Genomic DNA, 20,816 nt, shown 5'->3' with positions numbered 1-20,816 from the left:
TCTGTGTGAACTCATCTTAATTAACGTTATAGAAAAGACAATTTGAGAGCTGCTATATTGGGAGGAGCTGTACAAAAAATAAAATAAAATCCCACTGGAAAAACTGCTATAAGAGTAGGAAAGCATAAGGAGGTGGAATTATCTGGATCACAGAGGGGCTCCGGAAGGAAGCACCTGGAAAGAAGCAAATAAAGAAAACCCAAAGGTAATTGTTACCAAATTAGATAAAAGTTTTGAGCTTTGGAAAAGCTCATCTTAATGCTTTTTGGCTTACTCTGAGCAGCGTTGGGAACAGGATTTGCAGAATGCTCAACCCAGCATATTAGACTCATGGCCTTGCTACCACAATATGATGCAGTGGAAAGAGTGCTGATTCTGGAATCAAAAGACTCCTAATGATGAGGTATGGATCGTGGCAGGAATATGGGTTGGTCTCCTAGTTCTCCAAAACACCAAGTTAGGGCAGTTCGCAGAGAGAAACGCTACACAAAAGGCTGTGATAAGAAAAAGCACTTTATTAAAGAGAGAAAGACACCAAGATGTTCTCTTTGAGGGCAATGTCAAAGATTTGCAAAGAGACATTTTCTCAGGGCTTACTTATATACAGAAACAAAACAATTTGGGCTTTTGCATCCGAAAGGAACATACTTGAGATAGGGTGTGGGAAAAGAGTCTTTCCCAGGGAATGTAGATTTAGCATCCAAAAGGTACATAATGTGTGGGAAGAGAGTCTTTCCCAGGGAAGGTGTATAATGTATGGGAAGAGAGTCTTTCCCAGGGAATGCAGATGCTCTTCTGGACGAGGCTGTATCGTCCTCATCACTATCTCAGATGCTACCAGTGTGACTTTGGACAATTTAAATGAAAGACATGCATAGAGACATAGAGACAGAGTTGAGACAGTGAGAGACACAGAGACATATACAATGAGAGAGAGAGAGAGAGAGAGAGAAAGAAAGAGGAAAAGGAGGGAGGCAGGGAGGGAGAGAAGGAAGGAAGGAAGAAGGGAGGAATGGAGAGGGAAGGAGGAGAGAGGGAGGAGGGAGGGAGTTTTAGTTGAGGCTGGGCAGTCCCTGCTCAGGAATGTTGTAGAAGGGATTCATGTTTTGGATAGGAGATTGACTCCATGATCTCCCTTCCAATCTTGAGATTCTGTGTTTATATCATAACATATGCAGGTCGTGTTCCAATATGCATGTTTATAAAATACAAGTGTTACAGGATCTCAAAAAGGAGGAATATATATAGATAGAGATATATATATCACTTAACTATAGAACTCGGTAAGCACTTATTGAGTGCCTACTGTGTGTGAGGCACTGACACCAGACTCTGAGTACAAAGATAAAAGTGAGATATTCCTTACCTTAATGGAGCTTATATCCTGCTGTAGAAATAAATAAATAAATAGGAGGTAATTAAATGAGGGAGAGAGTGCTAGCAACTGAGGGAATCCAAGATCTTGTTTCTTCCCCTCCTTCCCTCCACTCCCTCCCCTAGATGACAAGCAATCCAATATACGTTATACATGTTAAAATATATGTTAAATCCTGTATGTATAAATATATTTATATAATATTCTTGTTGCACAAGAAAATCATATCAAAAAGGAGAGAACATGAATAAGAAAACAAAATGCAAGCGAACAACAACAAAAAAAGTGAGAATGGGAGATCTTAAGATGATGCTATCTGAGGTTCTGAGACACAGAAAGGAGGAAGGAACACATCCTGAGCATGAGGAAACAGAGAGAGGATAGGGAAGTCAATGAGAAAGAAAGGGATGTTGGGAGCTTGGAGCTGTTTTTGGAGGAAAGATGCTTAATTCTACTACAAAGTCTTGAATATTTGTTGAATTAATGATCATACTTTTTTTTCCCTTTTAAAATATCTCTCAGATTCATCTTCTGTTTTCCATTCCTGCTACCTTAGTCCAGACTCTGATCACTGCACAACTGAATTGCAATAAGAGCCTCTGAGAAAATTTAACTTTTAGTCTGTTAGGGCTAAAAGGAACTTGAGAGATCATCTGATCTAACCCCTTCACTTTGCACAAGCAGAAACCAAGGCCCAGATATATGCAATGCCTTCTCTAAAAGTCATACATTTTATTAAGTGGCTGGGCTGGGATTTGAGCCTTTTTCCTTTTAGTCTGGGGTCCTTTCCACTACATCTCTGCTGCCTGCTTCCATGACTATACATCCCTTTTTCTATTGTGTCATCCTTGGCAGCTTTCTTCATATCTCTTACCTGTTCAGGAATTTTAATGGCTAGCAAGTCAAGCTTCTCCTCTGTAACCTGATCTGCTTCCTCCTAATCTAGCTACATACTTTTTCTCCTGCTTCCTCATATTATCCATTTATTCTAGTCAATCAGGTCTACTTACTATTTTCCCCTCCCCCACCTCTTCCCACATACCATGTTCATTCCAGTCTCCTTTCCTTCCCTTCACCCATAATAGCTTCTTTTTTTCCTCCTACCCATTCTTCAAAGTCCCAGCTCAAGTTTTACCTGCTCCTGAATCCCTCTGCCAACCAATTTATTCCATTCTGATTTCTCCCTCTCTCCACCCTTATTGAATTTTCTGCCATTAGCAGAACCTTTAATTTTAGTTAATGTATATGGTTTTGTATCTGCATCCTGATTATTGGCCTCTTGAAGGGAAAGACTATTTTTATGTTCCTTGTAACAGGGCACAGAAGAAGTGATCAATCTGTTCTTACTGATCAATATTAAATTTGGACAAGTGCAAATATCCAGTTGGAATTTGAAAATATAGGACTAAAAAGCCTGAATCAGAGATACCAATGAAGGCCTCAGAGATGATAGTCAAAGTTCTAAGGTAATAGATAAATTCTTCAAAAGATGATGTAGAGAGACAAGAAGCAGAGAATCAAAGACATTCTGGGTAGAAGGTACAGTAAATACAACTGCTGCTGCTTCTCTCAAGGCCTTAAGGAGTTGACTTGTCCCCTTCCTTGTTCATAAAAACTTGACTTAAACTGTTCACATTTCTCTTTTTCCCCATAAATTCTTAATGTTTGTACCTCAGTCATTTATTATCACTTAATCAAGCATTCCTGTGCCCAGTACTATGCTTGGCACTGTTCCTTATTATACTAAAATCTTCCCTTCTTCTATCCTTTCATCAGTTGAAATTTTCCCCAACCTTTAAACGTTCTCCCCAAATGCCAACTTGTCCAAATAAGGCTTACCTGATCCCCTCTGTTAGCTAACAAACCAAACCCATTGAGACCTTAACATAGCACTCTCTTCTCTAAACAGATGTATTTGTCATTGAGATGTACCTTGATGGAGCAGATAGTGTTGAGCTTAGAGACTGGAAGACAGAAGGAAAACATGTTGGAATCTCGCTACTTGTAGGATGACTTCAAGCCTCAGTATTATCATGAGTCAAACAGAGCTGATGATACTCATAGGGCTCAAATAAAACAATGATTGTAACTTTAAAGATGATTTAATATCAACTATTATTATTTTATGTAATAGGGAATCAGAAAATCTGGATTCAAAGCCCATTTCTGTATTTAATGACCTGTGTGACATTGAGCAAGTCTCTTAACTGAGCTCTAGTTCACAAATATAAAACAAAAATTAAAAAAAAGATAATCTTTAAGGATCTTTTCTGTCCTAGAGTAGTAAATTATATTCCTCTGTTGTATATCATCAGAGACATCCTTGTACCAGATATGGGGGTTCAATTTTAGAGTCTGGAAGATGAGGGTTTAAGTCTTGCCTGAGATATATACTAGCTTTGTACTTGCAAGCAAATCATTTAACTTCAGTATCCTAGGAAGACTCTTATAAGTTACAGATGGTTCACTCTTCTGCATCAATGAAGGGACTTTCACTATTAAGAGTTCTCCACGTCAATATAATCATAGGTTTGGACCAAAAAAGCCCCACCAAAAAATCAAAACCCTAAATAGATAGATGTATCATAACCATCTGTTAAAATCAAGTCTTCCCTAGGCCCCCCCCAAATCCTGAACTCCTTAAAGATTTTAGTCTTATATAAACTTTGCTCTGCCTTTGAGACCGAGCTCGCTGCTTTGCATAGAGTAGAGGTTCAATAAATATTGGTTTTAATTGCCATAATCTGTATTTATTATGAGATAAACCTGATCAGACATATTCAATAGTCTGGAAACATCTTTCTCACTATCCAAATCAAACATGAGTATAGTATAATGATGCTACCATCAAATTTGAAGATAAATTAACTCACTATGTGCATTTATTGACTAGGCAGAAAGCAGTAGTCTGAATTTTTGTTAAAAAATAATCCTTTATCCCAAGCTGAAACTTTTCATATTTCTGAAGTCTTATCATCATGAGGTTTTAAGTGGGAAAGAAAAAAAATGTGATCAGGGGAGTCTTATTAAACAGAGATATCCTTGATCAATCTCTCTCCTAGCTCCAAATGTAGTATTTCTGAAGCTCAGCATGTTTTAATTCTTTAAATACTTAAAGAAACCTTTTCTTTTTTTCTCTCTCTCCCTTTTTTTTAATTAAAGCTTTTTATTTTTCAAAACATATGCATGGACAATTCTTCAACATTGGCCCTTGCAAAACCCTCCAATTTTCCTCCTTCCTCCATGTCCTTCCCTAGGTAGAAGCCTTTTCTTGTAACAAAGACAACTTCATTATTAATTGCAACCGATTCTTTCATCTGTGTTTGACTGTTTCATCATTTCTGTTATTGCTCCTCTCCCTGTTAATGGAATTATGGTTTCACTTTTTGTGTTATTTACTTCATCAACTGCTGGTACTGCCTCTGTTTGTTTTGCATTAAATCCTTCTGACTTTCTAATTTTAGTGTTGTAGTCAGTCCTGATCATCTCAGCCTGGGGAGCAAAGAGTGACATTTGCAAATTTCTGAGTCATTCAAGGATGTAGTGATATATGCAGCCCTCAAAATGCCAAAAAAACAAAAAACAAAAAACCCCTCAAAAAGCCTCCTCTGTCTATTTCTTCCTCTGTTTTTAAGAGTTGACTGTGGAATTCAGGATTTTGCTATGGAAGTCTTAGATATGGTTATGTCTTGTTTGTTTCATGTTGTATTCATGCCCCAGTAGGCAAACTTTGAGGCTGTTTCATCCTGATGTTTTTATCATACAAAAGCAGAAATTGAGTATTTGAGAAGAATAGTTCTTTGCCTTGACTCAAAAGATATGTCTATCTCTCTGGCCTACTAAATTAAGTCAAGGAAATTCCTTCATTCTCTTCAAAGGATAAATATTCATTGACTGCAATGTGGGGAGTTTCAAACTCCTAGGATAGTCTGATGAGAATAATCAGACATCTTCAGAGCTATAACTAGGGTAGGGTAATTGTAGTTTTATCCCAGGTTGCAGAAATTTAGAGAGTTCCTAACTGTACTTAAAAGCCTTTTAGTAGCAACAACTTAGTACCTGGTTAGCAAGAAAAATTAGTTAAAATGAAAGCTACTGAGATGTGGCAGGGGCTAGGCTAAGTGGTACAGTAGATAGAATGTCAGGTCTGGAGTAAGGAAGATTCATCTTTCAGAATTTGAATTTGAACCTAGCTTCAGCCATTGAGCTGTGTTACTCTGGGCAAATCACATAACCCTGTTTGCCTCAGTTTCCTCATCTGTAAGATGAGCTGGAGAAGGAAATGACAAACCACTCCAGCATCCTTGCCAAGAAAACCCCAAATGAGATCATGAAAAGGTGGTCATGACTGAAAGTAACTGAAAAACAATGGGCACATTCCTCCAAGGTAAGCATTCTTACCTTGTTTTGTACAACCTGTTTTGTACCCCCATCTGGTTGCAGACTACAAAAGAGCTTCTCTTCTAGGAACTCCATAGTATCTTCCTTTTCTACCACCTCAGCTGAATTGAAGCTATGTCTCATTTACTTCATCTAAACATTGCTAGTTATTATAAAAAATTGCTGTTTGTATTTGAAGATGACCTTATTAAGTATGATTCCTATTTCAGTCTGTGGGTCTAAATCAAAAAGACTAGTTTGCTTTCCCCCAGAGCAAAGGATTATGAAATAAAGTTCCATCTTTTGTTGATTGAACAAGAACAGTTATCTAGGAAATGATCCTAGTCCCTGGGAGTTAATTAGAAGTCTTGTATTCAAATCCTGCTCTGTCATTTTGATTTGCTGAAGAAATGGAATAGCCTACATAGTCAATAAAACGGTGAGAAAGCGGTATGTGAATATAATCTCAAAAACTACAGAATGATATCTGTTTGAATCCGAGGCAAACCATTTAGTATCACAGTAATACAAGTCTATATTCCAATCACTGATGCCAAACAGGTCAAAGTTGCTCTATTCTGTGAAAACCATCTTCTAGAAATGACACCAAAAAAAATGACATTCATCATAGGCGATGGAATGCTCAAGTAGGAAATCAAAAGATAATTGGAATAACTGAAAAATTTGACCTTGGAGGACAAAATGAAGCAAAGTAGAGATTTGTTTTGTCAAGACAACTGACTGGTCAGAGTAAATAAGGAGAGATAAAAAGGTTTTCTTAAATGAGCTGTACAAAGAAATAGAAGAAAACAACAGAAGGAGAAAGACAAGCTATCTCTCCAAGAAAATTAGAGCTATCAAGGAAACAGTTTGTGCAAAAATGGGCATGATAAAAGACAAAATGGTAGAGATTTAACAGAAGTAGAAGAGATTAAGAAGAGGTGGCAAGAATACACAAAAGAACCATGTAAGAAAGATCTGGACATCACTGATAACCACAATAATATGGTTATTGATATAGAGCCAGACATCCTAGAGAATGAAGTCAAGTGGGCCTTGGGAAGCATTGCTAACAATAAGACTAAGTGGAGAGTTCCAGCTGAGCTATTTAAAATATTAAAAGATCATGCTGTTAAAGTACTACATTCAGTATGCCAACAAATTTAGAAAACTTATCAGTGACCATGGGATTGGAAAAGAGGGGTTTATGTCCCAATCCTCAAGAAGAAAAGTGACAAGGAATGTTCAAATTATCAAATAATGAGCTCATTTCATATACTGGCAAAATTATGCTTAAGATTCTGCAAGTTAGACATCATCAATATGAGAACTGAGAATTACCAGAAGAGCAGGCTGGGTTTTGAAGAGGCAGAGGAACTAGAGACAAAATTGCCAACATTTGCTTGAATATGAAGAAAAACATCTACTGCTACTTCATTGACTACACTAAAGCCTTTGACTATGTGACTCACAACAAAATGATGGGATTACCAGATCATCTTATCTCCTAAGGAATCTGTATGTGGGTCAAGAAGCAACACTTAGAGCTGAACATCTGATTGGGTTAAGATTGGGAAAAGAATAAAATAAACTTGCATTTCATTACCTTATTTATTTAATTTAAATGCGAGGGCACATCATGCAAAATGTCAGACTGGATGAATCAAAAGCTGGAATTAAGGTTGCTGAGAGAAATATCAATAGTCTCAACTATACAGGTGATACTAGGATGGCAGAAGGTGAGGAATCAAGCCTCTTGATGAGGGTAAAAGAGGAGAGGGTTAAAATTAGCTTGAAGCTTAATATTAAAAAACCTAAGATCTTGGCAACTGGTCCTATTACTTCCTGGCAAATAGAAGAAAAAGTGGAAGCAGGTTCAGATTTTGTATTCTTGGGCTCAGAGATCACTATAGCCATGAAAGATACTTGCAGTTTGAGATAATTGAATGTATAGCTTGCTTTCTTCTTCCTTGTTAATTGTAGGCATGGCTCACTGTCCATTTGCCATATGTGCCCTACAGCTATCTCCCTCCCTCTTTATATGTGTGTGTGTGTGTATCTGTGTATACACTCATAGTACATAAGTAGTCCATCCCATTGCACATCCTTGAGTGGACAATAGGAATTTTTCATTCACTTGGTTCTTCCTGTGTAGATAATCAGGCCATATAGAAAGAATAATACCATTAATGTGGATCATGGTTCCCAAACATGCTCTGGACTCTCTGAACTCTTGCTTCTTTTGCTCTCTATTCTTGAAATGTCATTCTTCCATACCTTGGTTTCAGTGGTGAAGTCAAATGCCACTATGATGCCTTCCCTGATACTATGTGACAGGAATTACCTCCCCTGTTCCTACCTCACAATATTTTGTTTTGCAATTAATGTTAATATTGCATATTACAGTTATTTGTGGGTTTTTTTAATCCCCTGATAGGTTATAAGCTTCATAAGGGCAGGGGCTAAGTTTTATGTAGACATCTATATATCTATATCCTAGTTTTACTATTCTCTTCTCACAGAAAATGAATGTTCTTTGTTGAATGAATGAATTTAAACTTATATGAATATGTTTGCGTATTCTTCACCAGGCCCATAATCTAACTTTGGATTTGCTGTGAGCACTTCTTCAGGTATTTACAAAATTAATAAGTGAGCCAATTAATAAACAGGCATTTATTAAGAGTCTGTGATATGCCAGTTAACGTCCAACTCTTCATAACTTCATAGACCATAGCACACCAGTATTGTCCATGGGGTTTTCTTAGTAAAGATACTGGCGTGATTTGCCATTTCCTACTCTAGTGGGTTAAGGCAAACCGAAATTAAGTGATTTGACACAGAGGTAGTTAGTGTCTGAAGCCAAATTTAAACTCGGGTCTTCCAATTCCAGGTTCAGCTTTATCCACTGAACCACTAGCTTGCTTATAGTTTGCCTCAGTTTCTACATATGTAAAATGAGTCAAGAAGGAAATGACAAACCACTCCGGTGTCTGCCAAGAAAACTTCAAATGAGGTCTGTAAAGAGACAGATCTGACTGAATAACAAAAATTATGCACCAGTCAGGAAGGTAGTCAAGACAGAAAAGGAAAAAATGAAGCAGTTCTTTGCTTTCCAGGAGTTCAAGAAAAAAGGAATGTCCCACATTTCTTTTTGAGATTGGACTAACTACTCATCTGAAGGTATTTCTTTTCTACCTTGGACAGATTGATAAATTGGACAAGATGACCTCAGAGCTCTTTTCCACTTAATCTAAAATAATTAGTAACTCATTTATTCATGCCTTTAAGATACATTGATTGTCTCCTTTTAAAATGAAGATGCTTTGCACAAGAGATCCAAGTTTAGTTAGTTTACCATCTAGTTGGGCAAATATACACAAATAAAAAATTACAATTAGACTAATAAAAATTTACAATTAAACTAATAAAAATTTAATAAAATTAGACTTTAATAGAAGTTTTAGAAGAACAGGAGCAGATATACATTCAGCCAAAGGTTAGAGCAGAATGAGGCAAAGATTAGATGGGATGTTAAGAGCTTTACACATGAATCTGGAAGCTGGGAAAGCTTGTATTTCCGAAAAGCTAAGTAAGAGTGGAAAATGTACATGGGTGAGGAAGGGGTTAAAAAGATCCCAGCACTTCTCCAACCACTCCTGCACACAGAGACTAAAACACACACACACACACACACACACACACACACACACACACACAAACACAAACCTGCTGGGAACCTGTTTTGCAAGTTTTGCCAGCAACAACAAAAAGAAAGAAAGAAAGAAAGAAAGAGGGGGAAAGGAAAAAGCAGCTCGGAGGGGGTTGTGAGGAAGAGGATTGGAAAAGTCTGAGCGGTATCAGTTGAAGGTTTTTTCAGAATCCGAGTTTCCAACGTAACTTTATCCTGCAGATTTTTCTTTAACTGATTAAGAACATTGTTAGACAGGGAGGGGCAGATTAAGAACTCCTATAATTTTGTTGATTGTTTTTGCGCAGTCAGCCACAAGGGAGCTTAGTTCGTGATTAAGTTTTGTGTTTTTTCTGGGGGGAGAGGGGAGAAGAAGGGGGCATTGTTTGTATTTTGGCTTTTGCATACTGCCCCAAATATATCGTGCTCAGCTCCCCCCTCCCTCCCCAAGGGGTTTTCACTAATGAACAATTCCGGTGAATTGTTTAAGTCTCCGCCTGACAGGTAACTTTGGCATGTGGGCAGGTGGGGTTAAGGTTACCATGGAGATTTATGATGTCATGCTTGAGGGAGCATGTCAAGACAGCCAATTTAACATGTAGCTGCTTCCAAACCCTATAGGCTCCTAGTAGGTTTTATGTAAATGACAAGAGTTTCTCTGGGAAAAGACAAAAGAATACAGAACAGAAGCATGGAGGGGGGTTCTACCTGACAGCTCCAAAGGATTACCCTGGAGTTCATTACCACCCCTAAACTTTCCAGGAGAAGACGAGTTCCGTTTGCTACCTCAACTTGCGGCATCACCTGTGGAGTTCTGGGTGTTGGTGAGTGAGCCTATTTCCTTGCCGTTATCGTGTCGGGACGGGCTTTGGAAGTCCGGAGCTCCCTTGTGGCTGACTGCATTGTTCCGGGGACTGGAGGGCTTGACTGAAGGAATAGCCTCAGCTTTCCCACACCAAATGTTCCCTCTTTTTGGTTTTGTTTACTCTGAAAATTGTTATTGAATGAACTGTGGCTTCTGGATAGAATTGAAAAGCAGTAGATGCATCAGGCATGTAGATGCTGATTATGAGTGTGAAGAATGCTTGTAAAATGCCATAGGTAGGAGAAGGTCAGGAGGAAGAGCAGGAGAAGTGAGATATATGTGGTTCTCGGCAGATTACTGCCAGATGTTTCTCCTTTACTGTTAAACAAGACCTTGAAATTGGAAATGTGCTTATTTCAAATTGTAAGTTTGGGGGGGAGGGATGGGGAGGAAAATTTCCATGGCACGTTACAGAAATCCTTTTGATACTTTTGTGAACATGTACAAACATTGCACCTAAGAATTACTTGGAAGTTTCTCTGTGTATCTAACAAAGACTTTAAAAAAACTGAGATGAGAAAAAGAAATCAAGCATGAGAAAAAAAATCAGAGTCTTAAAGCTTCTGGTTAAGTCAGAAAAATTCCAGAAATACTGATAAAGGATCTTTCTGGATCGTATTGGAGATAAGAGGTGGTGTGTGTGTGTGTGTGTGTGTGTGTTTAAAAAAAAACATTACCTGGGTTTGTTGGTAACTAGCTTTTTGTTAACGTCTGTCAAGAAGTCGGACTAAGTCAACAGCCATGCTCACTCTTTGCATGTCATTAAAAAGTAACTGAAGCTAACTGGTGATCTTCTAAAGTTAGTTGAAAGGGGCTAGTTCAGAAACATGAATGAAGTGTTAGCAATAAGGGTCCACTGTAAACTTTGAAAGGTAGGAGATATAGTTCAAAGGCACCTGTGAAAATGGGAGCAGAGGTCTAAACTTTGGTCAGCATGATAGAGCTGCCACAAGAGAGCCCTGGGAGGCATCAAAGTATTTTTTTTAAACTTTGGCCAGTTCCAAAAGCAAAGCTAACAGTGGAAAGAACCCCTGACCTCTGGCATTCCAGACACTGTGACTTTATTAAGGGAGCAAATAGTCCTTGTTTGTACCAGGAAGTATTGGGATGAAAGAACTATATATAACAAAATGCCTTACTATGTTTTTCCTATATTTTCACCCATTTAAGAAAGGGTGATATAAGAGAGGATGATAAATTTTGATATATTATTGAAAGAACTTCTAAAAATAATGGGCATGATTGATTGAGGATGGGGACAACTAAAGTTTATCTCTTTTTTTTTTCATTAATTACACTGTTCTAGTTATGATATTTCTGTGATTTGATATAATTTAGAAGTCCTCATAATTTAAGAGAAACTTAAAATCAACCTTATGGGTTTTCAAGGTTTGAAAAAATAGAACTGATAGGTGCAGACACCTGAATGAAGGCTCCTAATCTCACAGATAAAGAAACTGAGTCACACAGAGGTGAATTGATATGTTTCAGATAATATACATGCTATGAACTGAACCCACTGTACTTTACTTCCAGTTCTCATTAGATTCTGGTGCCTGCTTCGTCATTCTCTGTTCTAGGTGAACACACAGTCCATAATTACATTCCAGGTTCATTGTATACTCAGAGTAAGTAATTTGCTCCAGCAAGCAGCCTTTGGAACTGCAAGAAATAAACAGTCATGGCTGCCAGGTAAAGGTTGATTTTTTTTTTTTTTTAGATGAACAACTATTTCTAGTTGTTCTACACAAATAAATAGTTTTATGGCAAGAGTATTTGGTTGAATTAAATTGCTTTTTTATCATAATGGATACACCATTTCTGATTTCAAAGTATTTGAGGAGAAATTGATCTGGCCCCAAAGTAAAAAATTTTCTAAGAAATCAGTCCCTTGGTTTGGGTTCCACCATGAAGAAATGCTTCTCAGTTCTGATTTTATGTCTCACAAAAGTGTTTCCAGTTATCTCTAGGGATAATGTGTGGCTTTCTGAATAAACTTTATTCCACTGTAACTGAAAATCACATTTATGCTATTTTAAGTCTTAGTGAATTGGGGAGTTTGAAAAATAATCAATTAATCCATCAATGTTTGTCTATTGTGTGCCAAACACTGTGCTAAGTGCTAGGCATACAAAAAGAGGCAAAAGATAGTTCCTGCCCTGGAGGAGTTTGTCTTTTGGGAGAGACAATATGCAAACCAATATATAAAAAAAGAGTTATATATAATAATATATATAATAAATAGGAAATAAAAGAAGAAAGACTTGGAAATTTAGAGAAGTTGGGGAAGGTATGGAAATTTAGATTGGTTAGAACACTGGTTCTCAGACTGTGGTCCAGAGAATCCTGGGGGAGGGAACTCTCAGAAAACCTTTCAAAGTGTCTATAAATTCAAAATTAATTTTTATTTCTAATATGGTAAATAGCTGTAACTATAACTTACATAAACAAAAACTCTCTGGATAGGTCATCAATAATTTTTCATAGTATAAACATATAAACATAGCATAAACATAAAAGTATGAGAAGGTAAGATTTTTGTTGGGACTTGGAAGGAAAACAGGGAAGTTAGTAGTCAGTAGCAGGAGAACATCTCAGGCATGGAGGAAGGTCAGAGAAAAAGCCAAGAACCTAGAGATGGAGTGTCTTGTTTGTGGGATAGCCAGGAGACCAGTGTGCTGAATCAGAGTTCCATATTAGGAATCTATAATCTATTTTGCCTTGACTTCCTCCTAATATTACCTAAAAATGCATTTCATTTTAATTTACAGTTATACCACTCAGGAGTTTTATGTTGATTAATGTACATATATTGATCATTGCATTTGTTGCTACAGGGTAATGTGGGCTTATTATAATAAGATGATAAAACTGTGGACTAGTTCTGATTTATCTCAATAACAGTAATTATTATTTTGACAACTAAAGAACTCATTTTACTTTCATTGGAAATACAATGTGCCAGGGAATTAATAAATTTGAGTGGATTTGCTGACATATTCATTGGTGAAATGTTTGAGTTGGAAGAACAGACTAGTATGTTAATATTTCAAATGCAATGCAACTTTTGGTTTTAAACCACACTAAATCATGTATTACTGGATTTTAAATGAAATGGTATTTCTTTGTTAAAGCCTTTGTAGACATAGTATCTGTATACTTGAGTTGAATGAATGAAACAGAATTTGTTAATAAGTAAGATGACAGGCAGTTTGGTTTGGTGGATGGAGGTCTCCTGAATAAATAAGGTCTGGGGTCAAGTTCTGCTTTTGATATATAGTACTATGTGGCCCCAGGTAAATCATGGAATTTCCCATGTCCTTAGGCACCTTTTTTAATGAGGAATTGCCTACCTGTATATATAACAGGAATTTCCCGAACAGGTTATCCTCCATTTATGTACATAGCAAACAAACAAAAAACAATAGATAGAATAATGCTATATAGGAAATAAGCCAAGTCGTAGGCTTCATTCACTGGAGATCAGGATTAGTCCTGCTACTTGCTATCCATATGATCTTGGGTTTAACCAGAGGTAAAAAAAAAAAATAAAATAAAAAAATAACAGCTACAACAATAATCACAATGACACATCAAGGATTGCAAAATGCTACACCTATTTCATTTTACCTTTATCTCATTTGACTCTCATAAACATCTTGTGACATAGGAACTATTATTATCTCCATTTTACAGATGAGATAGCTGAGGCTATGAGAGGTGAGAGGTTCTTTGCCCAGAGTCAACACAACTAATAAGTGTCTGAGGGAGGATTTGAATGCTGGTCTAACCTGACTCCTAAATCCAACATGTTATAAATTAGGAATGATACATGCAAATGTATTGTATGTTACATTATAAATCTATTCATTTAAAAATAGCTCATCCTAGAAAATAGTGTCATCTCAAATTATTTTACTTTCTAGTTAGTCACAACACAGAGATCATCCTATAGGGTAGATGGGTCTGAAGGAGTTTTTCAATCTGGACAGTCTTCAGTCTCTTTTCAAACCTTTTTTGTTCTTCACAAGGCATGAACATAATTTACAGGAAGTCAAACTGCCTCAGGGGATCCAAAACATGGACTTATTTTGTTATAAATTGGAAAGCACCTTGGCGGGGCTCTCCTTGCATGGTTTTTCAATTTCAGAATGGAATTAAATTAGCCACAATCTGGCATCCCTTGCTATAAGTAGCTCCACATAGATTAGCTTGTTATAAACTTCCCAAGAGAAGTTACATTTTCCCTAGTTTTTACAGTTAGCATATGTCTGTTGTCGGGAACGTTTGGTTTTAGGAACCTAGAGAAAAAGGAAGGATGTTATAGATTTAGTGGAGGCAAGATTTCAAGACAGAATCTAAAATCGACAGTCTCCTTGGTAGCTGGAGGTATTCTCAGTTGGTTTGTTGATTGACTATACACTTCCAAGGCTGGGTACACATCCTAAAATTTAGGTCTAACACGGTCACGACCTTTTTGGATCCACACTAGAAACTATGTGGTAATTGGGAAGCAGAGGAAAAAATTTGGTTGGTAGGGTGGGGCCAGATGAATTGTGGGTAGATATCCTGAAGGCAGTAAACTGTGGTTGTTCGGGCTATTGCCTGATTATGCAGCAGGAAGAATTTAGAGTTTACTGTGATAAGAACTTCCTGACTGAATTGTTAGCGGAATCAAAATTGATTCATAAATCTCTTTCTCCTCTTCCTCTTCCTTTTCTCCTAGACCTCTTCCTCTTTATCCTCCTCCTTTTCCTCTTTTTTTCTTATTCATTTCTTCTTTTTCTTCTTCTCCCTTCTAGTCATTTTGATCTATATCTGGTTACTGGACCCAGAAGACTCTGAAGGGGGAAACTAGGCAGGTGATCTCACACGGCCCTCCTTCACTAAAATCCAATTCACTTGCATATTATGGCATCACTCCCCTGAAATCATGATCCTCTTTGAGAATGAAGGATAAACCACAATAACAACCTCTTCCTCTTCCTCCTTTCCTCTCTCCTCCTCCTCTTTCAGTAGAGATCCCCATTTATAGCATACCTTAAATACATAGATAGGCACAAGAAAATAGATGAGGCATTTTCTTCATCCTTTCATGCCTTATGATTCTGTATCTATTTAAAATCATGTCCTCTCTGCATCATTTCGCAGTGAATGGGAGTTTCATTCCTTTCAGCTTTCTTACGATTAAGCAAAGGAATAAAAAATGAGTATTATGTGGGCATTTATGATATTAGAATAATAACTATTTCAGAGTAGAGATTTCTGTTGTTTATTTTGGTGTTGCAGTACCTGGGACATAACAGGTACTTATTAAGGACTTGTTGATTATTTCCCACTTTTAACAACACCTATATGAGCTAGAGCAAATCATAACCTCTCTGGACTTCAGTTTCCTTATCTCAAAAAAAGGTTTGACTAAATAGCTTCTGTGATCTTTTCCAGCTTTGGTTCTCTTTGATTCCTTCCCATCGGGTTTACAAGTCTAGAAAATGCATATGACCACTTGGAATCCCAAAACAGTCTGGAAGATTCTGGACTCCTGTCTTGTCTGTAGGATCCTGGGTTATCTTTTAATCTTAGTGCCCCAGGCATTTCTCTTAAACCAATAAATTGCATAGAAGGTAGAGTGAATTGGTAGACCATCCTTACCAGGAAATTGTCTCAGGTCCAGATCCTGTCCCTATCAAATATGGTATGGGGAGAGAGGAAAAGGGGGAGAGAGAGAGAGAGAGAGAGAGAGAGAGAGAGAGAGAGAGAGAGAGAGAGAGAGATACACTTTAGTAACGTTTTAATTTAAAAAGCTAGCTCTATCTTAGCACTGGACATAGTTTCAGTAAAGGATATTTCTGTGCTTTGGAGAGGGAAACTGAAAAATCAGTGAGTTTTAAGAACCAGCTAATCACCCTCCTTCTTTTTTGCTGCTTAGTCATTTTCTATCTTTTAACATTTGTAGTTGGCCGCTCATCATGTCTTCACATTAGTCATTTTCAAAGTAAACAGGCCACACACGTACATCTTGCAGCAGCTGTTAGTTACTTTAGGGTGATTTTTGCTCATTGGTCCATTTGGATCTTGCCCAGACTAAGGTTGGGTTCATCCTGCTGAATCCGCTAGTTTTCCCTAAGACTAATCCTACTATAATCCGTTTGTTAGACCAAGATGTAAGGCTGTTGAAGGAAGCATAGCCCCAGATGGTCCCCAAAAGATCATTGTCAGTGTCTCCTTTGCAGTGTGTATGTCTGTTTATGTGTGTACCCACATGGAACAGAAAGAAGTGGACCATTTCAAACTGCCACCTTCTTGTTTTCACCCCATCACCCTATTGCACGCAGAGCATCTGTCTTGAACCACTTGAATTGTTTCCCAGTCAGGTTAATAATGAATCTCTCCATCTTTATACACCATCACAGAATTTATATTTTATAAATGTTCTTTTGATTTTTATAATAAGAATGATTAACATATATAATAAAATATAATAATTAATATATTATGATAATATATACTATAAATAATAATATAATTTATTTACCCCTACTGTGGGCTTCCCTTGAAGGGAGGAAATGATTTTGTTTGTTCTGCCTCCATTAAATGGCTCAGGCCTCTGGACTGAAGTCGTGGACCCATTTGGAATACATGAACAAGTATAGTCCAGTCAGAAACCTGTTTCCAAATCATTTTCCTTGAGGGTCCTGTGCTCTTGGATGTATTTGGTTAGAATAGTGCCTCACCTTCTGGAGCTCTTTTTGATAGAGCAGTGCAGGAGGCCGATGATTTCAGATGCATCTCCTCCCCAGGTGTTCTCAGGATTCTCTAAAATGAGAAGAAATAAAATATCTTAACCAACCCCTTCAAGATCCTCAGGGTAGGAGATGGTGCCATCTAATCTGTGTTTAGCAAAGGATGGACTGAAAATCAGTTTTCCTTTCATCAAAATAAGTCTAAAAAAAGGGACATGTAATTCCTTTTCCTTTTATTTAACTGTGATAATAGGGGGGTGAGAGGTCAGTGAGTTATAATGGACTGTAAGGTGTCCTTAATAGCAGGAAAATGTGAGTTCACTTCCTGCCTTTGACATGTACTAAGCAGCTTCTTTCTGCTTCCAGACAAGACTCTGAGACTGTTTTAGCCAAGAGTTGTAATTTTGCACTGGAGAAGGGAGGGTTTCCTCCCTTCAGAGACCCTCATACATCAAGGAATCACAGCCCCGGCTACCGCTACCTCTCCTTTGGACAAGGGTTTGAGAATCAAAAAGAGAGGCCAATGTGCAGAAGTTTCTGAGGTCAAGTTGTCAGCAGACACTTGGTCAAAGATATTGCTTCACTTGTTATGCTGAACCTCTCTAGAAAGCTTTACAAGTTTCCATAAATCAGAAGTCTCAGGTTTCAGAATTGTGGAAAGAAGATAACAGCCATAGAAAGGAAGGAGGGTGGACTTCATTCATGAGTCTTTATGCCCCATCAGCACTGCAGATAGCTCTATCTGCAGTCTAGCTGTTCACAAAGAAGATTATTCTCCCCTCCCCCTTATTATTACTTATTTCCTTATTGTTTTTCCCCTTATCAAAATCTAGGAGACATTTCACATTTTTCCCAGTTTTCCAAATGTTACTTTCTATTATTTAACAGAGCATTCCAACTCTGCAGTTGGCAGCAACTGCTTGAAAAAAAAAGGAGCAAATGAAGAATCAACATAATTTAATGTAGGATGCCATGAATAAACATGTGCCTGACATTAGTTGGTTAACCTAAAAACAGTGAGTAGCAACATCGCTTGGAGGGTAAGGTAGAAGCTTCACCATAATGTGCACAAGAACAGAACGGGGGAAAAAAAGATAATTCAGGCAGTTTCATTAAAGAGCATATAATTACTGCAGCCCCAAGACACAGTGCTGGGTCACAATTAAATCTTATTGAGCCTTTTATTATGTTACTTAATTAGGAAAATGCGTCCAGTTTCCTAAGACATATAGCAAATACAATCAACTTGCCTCCAAATCTTAAATGTTACCTGACCTCCACTTCAAATACTGTTGCATAAATACAAGAGAAAGATACATAATTGTGCTTAGAAGCAGGGACCTGCTTTGGTTGAATGGGGAAAAGAAAACTGAATTTGTGGTCTGAAAATTCCAGTTTGAATCTAGTCTCTGCAGCTTCTATTATGCGGTTGACTTATGGTCATTTAATTTTCCTCAGCTACAAATAATTTTGGAAAAGCTCAGTAGGCTCAGTTCTGAATTGGGGGAAGAGAAAGTATAAATTGTATGTAAGAATCCCGTTAGTGACATGTTGACTTTAAAAATCACATATTAACATTATCTATGATATATTATATTGTGATTTGTTAATATTCCCCCATTGCATATTTCGTCTTTGTTTTTTCAAAATTTTTATTAATTTTTCTGGTTATGTATGTACATTCACTTTTTCAACATACATTTCTTTATGAATCATGTTGGAAGAGAAAAATCAGAACAAAAGGGAAAAACCATGAGAGAAAAAAAAAGAAAAGAGAAGTGAACATAGCATGTTTTGATTTATATTCAATCCCAGAATCCGTATGCAGGTGGTGTTTTCTGCCCAAAGTTTATTGGATCACTGAATCATGGAGAAGAACCAAGTTTTTCAATTTTAATTATTTATTTTTACATTTTTTATTTTTTTTTCACTGTATGTCTTTCAAAAAAAATTATAACTTTTTATTGACAGAACCCATGCCAGGGTAATTTTTTACAGTGTTATCCCTTGCACTCACTTCTGTTCCAATTTTTCCCTTCCTTCCCTCCACCCCCTCCCCTAGATGGCAAGCAGTCTTATACATGTTAAATATGTCACAGTGTATCCTAGATACAATGTATGTATGCAGAACCAAACAGTTCTCTTGTTGCACAGGAACAATTGGATTCAGAAGGTAAAAATAACCCAGGAAAAAAACAAAAATGCAAGTAGTTAACACTCATTTCCCAGTAGAACCAAGTCTTTCATAGTTAATCATCACACATTTTTGGTGTTATTTGTGTAGATTGTATTCCTAGTTCTGCTTGTTTCTCTCAGCATCAGTTCATGTAAATTTTTCCAAGCCTTTCTAAAAGCAGCTTGTTCATCATTTGTTATAGAACAATAATATTTCATTACCTTCATATACCACAACTTATTCAGCCATTCCCCAATTGATGAGCAGCATCTGCTCATTTTCCAATTCTTTGCTACTACAAAAAAAGCTATTACAAACATTTTTGCACATGTGGATTCTTTTCCCCTCTTTTAGGATTTCTTTGAGATGCAGATCTCATAGTTGCACTGCTGGATCAAAGGATAAGCACAGTTTTATGGTCTTTAGGGCATAGTTCAAAATTGCTTTCCAAAATAGTTGATTTATTTCCCCCATTATATTTTAATCTAATTTGGGCTGCACTAGGGAGCTGTGGATTGTTGTACAGTTCTGGCCTAGCTGATTTCTAAAGTCTCTTACTGCTCTCATCATTAGAGCAGATATATAGCATTTTAAAGATTTGGAAAGCATTTTACATTTGTGGTAGCTTGGTGGCACAATGGATAGAGTGCCCAGCCTGGATGGAGTCAGAAAGACTCATCTTCCTGAGTTCAAATGTGACATCAGATACTTACTAGCTGGTGTGACTCTGGGCAAAATCCTGTTTGCCTCACTTTCCTCATCTGTAAAATAAACTGGAGAAGGAAAGAAAAACCCAAATGGGATCATGAAGAATCAAAAGAAATGAAATAACTGATTAATAAAATAAGTATTCATGAACATATGGTAGAGAGAGAGAGGTTGAGATTATTTTACCAGGATTCTTAAACTACAGCACTTGATAACATTTTGATAACTGTATTTTAAAATAATTGGTTTTCTTTGTAATTATAACTAGCATTCATATAGTGCTCTACAAATGTCATCTTATTTTATCGTCACAACCGCCTTGGGAGATGAGTGCTAATATCCTCATTTTACAGATGAGGAAACTGAGTCAGAGTGGTGAAGTGGCTTGCCCAAAGTCATACAAGTAGTAAGTGTCAGAGGTTGGATTTTAACTCAAGTCTTTTTGATTCCAGATACAGGTTTAGTATATTATCCACTGCTTTTAATATTATGTGTTTATGTATTTATTTTTTTCAAATTTTTATTATTTATATATTATTTATTTTGTAATCCTATGTATTTCATTTTATAAGTTTTAAAAGATTATTCTATAAAGGAATCCATGGGCTTCACCAGATTGCTGCCAGAGAGGCCCATGGCACACAGAAATTGTTAAGAATCTCTGTTCTAAAAGATGCTCTTGACAAGTGAGCCATACTGCATTTGTAATTTTTAAATTATGAGATGAAATCCTTGGATGAAAGGGTGTTGGTGAATTGGGTATTGAAGATGGTTTAAAGAGAGTAGAAAGTCTTGAAGAAAAACTGTGAGTGTGTAACATTTAATCAGGGAAGAGTGAAGGCTTGCCATGTATCAGGAAGGGTTCATTTGGATTAGAT

At 37.0% G+C, this 20,816-nt stretch overlaps 1 protein-coding gene across 9 annotated transcripts in view; it reads left to right on the top strand.

The window, feature by feature from the left end:
• KIAA1217 (KIAA1217 ortholog) overlaps positions 1-20,816 on the top strand; it is a 563,370-nt gene that overhangs the window by 207,562 nt on the left and 334,992 nt on the right. The window contains exon 1 of one of the 9 annotated variants that reach the window (XM_031937974.1): positions 9,828-10,270. The exons of the other annotated variants lie outside the window; for them this stretch is intronic. The gene's annotated coding sequence lies outside the window, so the exon portion shown is untranslated. Of the gene's footprint in view, positions 1-9,827; positions 10,271-20,816 lie in introns of those variants that run through there. 9 annotated transcript variants of the gene reach the window in all.

Source organism: Sarcophilus harrisii, chromosome 5 (assembly GCF_902635505.1).
Source record: "Sarcophilus harrisii chromosome 5, mSarHar1.11, whole genome shotgun sequence".
Classification (NCBI taxonomy): Eukaryota; Metazoa; Chordata; class Mammalia; order Dasyuromorphia; family Dasyuridae; genus Sarcophilus; species Sarcophilus harrisii.
Note: the sequence above shows the minus strand (reverse complement) of the source record. Positions and strands in the feature narration are given on the sequence as shown.